Source organism: Triticum dicoccoides, chromosome 7B, assembly GCF_002162155.2.
Source record: "Triticum dicoccoides isolate Atlit2015 ecotype Zavitan chromosome 7B, WEW_v2.0, whole genome shotgun sequence".
NCBI lineage: Eukaryota > Viridiplantae > Streptophyta > Magnoliopsida > Poales > Poaceae > Triticum > Triticum dicoccoides.
This window is the reverse complement of record NC_041393.1, coordinates 733,338,438-733,342,753: the sequence shown is the minus strand read 5'-3', so window position 1 is coordinate 733,342,753 and position 4,316 is coordinate 733,338,438. Positions and strand designations below refer to the sequence as shown.

The 4,316-nt window shown below is 51.0% G+C and overlaps 1 pseudogene; it reads right to left on the bottom strand.

The window, feature by feature from the left end:
• Positions 1 to 2,642: 2,642 nt before the first annotated feature.
• On the bottom strand, positions 2,643 to 3,924 carry LOC119341972 (annotated as a pseudogene).
• Between the last annotated feature and the right edge of the window lie 392 nt (positions 3,925 to 4,316).

Below are 4,316 nucleotides of genomic sequence, written 5' to 3'. Positions count from 1 at the left end.
GGTTGCGAGGTGTTGTTCCTTGTGTGCAGGGGATGTTTACGTTGTGTTGCTTGGTCCTCCTAGTGGTTCGATAACCTTGGTTTCATATTTGAGGGAAATACCTACCACCGCTGTTCTGCATCATCCCTTCCTCTTTGAGGTAAAAACCGACGTAGCTTCAAGTGACATCATGGATCAAGACTGGGATTTGTCACTCTGTAGACGAAGAGGTATCTTGGGGCCCACTCGGTAATAGAGCATCACAATGAGCTTGCAAGCAATGTGACTAAGGAGTTAGTCACGGGATCCTGTATTACAGAATGAGTAAAGAGACTTGCTAGTAACGAGATTGAACTAGGTATGGAGATAGCGACAATCGAATCTCGGGCAAGTAACATACCGATGGACAAAGGGAACTGCTTACGGGATTAGCTGAATCCTTGGCATCGAGGTTCGACCGACAAAGATCTTCGTAGAATATGTAGGAACCAATATGGACATCCAGGTCCCGCTATTGGTTATTGACCGTAGAGGTGTCTCGGTCATGTCTGCATAGTTTTTGAACCTGCAGGGTCTACACACTTAACGTTTGGTGACGATCTAAGTATAATTGAGTTATTGTGTTAGTCATTGTGATCCCGGACATGATGAGGGACTCCGGAATGGTCCAGAGTTAAAGATTGATATATAGGACGAAGGAATCGGATTCCGGAAGTGTTCCGGGAGGTACCAGGTTATCGCCGAAAGACCGAAAAGTTTTTCGAGGGGGGGGGCAAGTGTTGGGGGGCCTCATGGGCCAAGGGAAGGGGGCAGACCAGCCCACAAGGGGCTGGATGCCCCCATCACCTCAGCCCACTCGGCCAAGGGGTGGAGGGGCCCACCTAGCTAGGGTCGGTGCCCCACATGGCTTGGGGGCCAAGCCACCCTAGGGTTTCCCTAGGGGTGCCCCATCTGGTGGCCGCAAGCCCCTAGGGGAATCCCTAGGGCGCCCCACCCCTCCTTCCCCCCTATATATAGAGGTGGAGAGGAAGGGCAGCCGCACCCATCATTGCCATGGCGCTGCCCTTCCCCTCCCTCAAAGTTCCTCTCCTTCTTCCTTAGGCTTGGTGAAGCCCTGCTGAGATTGCTCCACCACCACCGCCACCACGCCGTCATGCTGCCGGAGAACTTGAGCTACTAGCTACTTCACCATCGCTCAATGGATCAAGGAGGTGAAGGCATCATCAAGCCGTATGTGTGTTGAACGCGGGGGTGCCGTCCGTTCGACACTTGATCGGGAGTTCGTGGACGGATCGTGATTGGATCGCGAAGACGTTCGACTAAGCTTCCGCTTAGCGATCTACAAGGGTATGTAGATCCAATCTCTCCTCTCGTAGATGGTCATCTCCTAGATTGATCTTGGTGAGCGTAGGAAATTTTTTGTTTCCCATGCAACTTTTCCCATCAGTAGCATAATGAGCTAGGTCTATGCGTAGATTACATCACGAGTAGAACACAAAGGAGTTTGTGGGTGTTGATATTCGGATTGCTTCCTTCCTTAGTCTTATCTTGATTCAGCGGTATTGTGGAATGAAGCGGCCCGAACCAACTTTACAAATCCACGTACATGAGACCGGTTCCATCGACTGACATGCAACTTGTTGCATAAAGATGGCTGGCGGGTGTTTGTCTCTCCCAGCTAGTTGAATTGGATTCGACAAAGGCGGTCCTTGTAGAAGGTTAAATAGCAACTTGAATATCACCGTTGTGGCTTTGCGTAGGTAAGAATGGTTCTTACTAGTCACCCATAGCAGCCACGTAAAACATGCAACAACAAAGTAGAGGACATCTAACTTCTTTTTGTAGGGTTTCATTTTTGCAGAAACCCCCCTATGATTTTGGTTAATAAACCCGTGGTCCGATTAGAAAATAACATTTTTATATAGATTCAAATGTTTTTAATATTCATATCTTTAATAATAACTCCAATTTTAACATGTTATATATGAAAATTCATTAGGAAAATGTTTAGAATATGAATACCGTGTAATTTTTACCCATTAATCATTTTTAAATGTTGTTTAGGGATAGATTCAAATGCTTCGAAAAATATATTCATATCTTTTAAACCTAACTCCAATTTTAACATGTTATATGTGAAAATTGATAGAAAAATACACAAAATCTGAATGTGATGTTGTTTCACATGTTAATAATTTTTAGAATGTTGTTAAGGGTGCAACGTTAATCAGTCGTGCACGACCCGTCTTTGTTTCGTACCAGTGCCGATTCAAATTGAAAATGAACACCTCAACAAAAACAATTTGATGACAAAAGAAATCATCTATGACCATGCATGTTCGTCGGCGAGAGTGCGAAGAAGGAGAAACGGTAAAACGGATAAGATGTCATCTTGAAATAAAGGACATGGACTTAGGGTCTTGAGTCATGGTTATTGTGTTAAGGGCGTGTGGCATTTTTTTTCTCCGGTTACAACACATGGGCTCTTTTGCTAATAACCATAAAAGAACATGATGTTGGTCCTTAATTTCAGTAAAATTTGAAAGAGCCCTTATAAAAGTAAAATTTCATCAAAAGAGAAAGAGAAAAAAAAAACATTTTGGGTTGTACCAAAATGTTGTCATATTTTTAAAATAGTGAAATTCCTTGGATCTCGATCGAGTTGAAATAAAATATTCGATCTGGCCGAAATGGACATTTGAAGCCACCATTGGATCATTGTTTATTGTGTTAGACACGACCGGATTGGTGAACTGCCAATGGCGAAAGCAGTATTCGAGCTCGATCAGTCGAGAAACGGGTAGTCGGTGTACCCGACGGCGGGGTCGGCTGCGGCGCCGGCGCCGTAGAAGGTGGCGCTGACGCAGTCGTTGAGCGGCGCGCCGAGCTCGAACCTCCTCGGCAGGTCCGGGTTCGCCAGGAACAGTCGCCCGTACGCCACCAGGTCGGCGTACCCCTCGCCGACGGCAGCGTCGCCCTCCTCCCGCCCGTACCCGCCGCTGGCGATGAACGTGCCGCCGAACGCCTCCCTGAACGGCAGCAGCCGCCGGGACACGCGCCGCCGTCCGTCCACCCTCGGCTCGATCATGTGGCAGTAGAGCACGCCGTGGTCGTTGAGCCGGCTCACGACGTGGAGCGCCAGCGCGTGCTCGTCGGGCTCGGCGCTGAACTGGTCCAGCCGCAGGCCCACGCGTTGGCCGCCGATCTCCCGCACCACAGCGTCGACCACATCCAGCGCGAACCGGCACCGGTTCTCCATGCCATCGCCGTCGACGAAGTAGCCGTTGGCGCCGAGGATCTCGACGCCGTCGAAGCCTGGCATGGCGCATGGAAGGAGTGAGCGCAGAAAAACCCTACTGTACTAACTGAAGCAACGGTTTCCGGCCCACGCGGACGCACGTACCGGCGTCGACGGCATTCCGGGCGGCGCGTCTGAACCCATCGACGACGCGGGGAGCCTCCCCCTGCGCCACCCTCCTCGGGGACGTCAGCTCCTTGCGGCGGCCGTCGAAGCTCATCTGTGGGCTCACCTGCTGCTCCCTTTGCCGGGCAGCATCGCCGGCGACGTGCCAGAGCTGGCAGAAGAAGACGGCGCCCTTGGCGTGCACGGCGTCCACCACGGGCGCCCAGACCCCGACCTGCTCCGGCGTCCAGATCCCGGGGACGTCCCCGAAGGACGACTACGGCTCCTCCTGCCGCGAGGCCGGCGGGGAAACCCGCGTGGCCTCGGAGATGAGGAGGCCGCCGTGGGAGGCGCGCTGGGAGTAGTACAGGGCGGCGTGCGGCTGCGGCACGCCGCCGTAGGCGCGCTGCCGCGTGAGCGGCGCCAGCACGACCCTGTGCGACAGGTCGAACTCGCCCATCGTGTACGGCGTCATCAGAGGGATGGGCTTCATCTCTCCGTGTGAAACAGTGCTGCGAGCCCAGCCGGTCTTCAGAGGTCCGTCAATGGCGCCGCGCCAGCAAGCTTCTGATCCATTCTTGCAAATGGTGCGGTTAAAATATACTATATGCTGGGACTCGAGGACTGAGAAGGATATACTAGCACGCGAGCTCATCTTTGCTCCTGTCTGAACGAGTAAAGCTGCTGCACCTAAATAATATTATGCATAAAAGAGAATCCTATGAAGCTAACGTTAATTACAATCGTATGCAAGCTTTTAATAATTATGTAAACCAGTGTGGCTTGTTCGATCTGGGCTTTTCTGGACCTGCTTACACTTGGACCAACATGAGATTTTCTTCTAGTCCTATTTTTGAACGTCTCGATCTCTGTCTCGCTAATGCTGAATGGTGCGCTTTGTTCCTCACAACAAATGTTTTCAACATGCCCATTA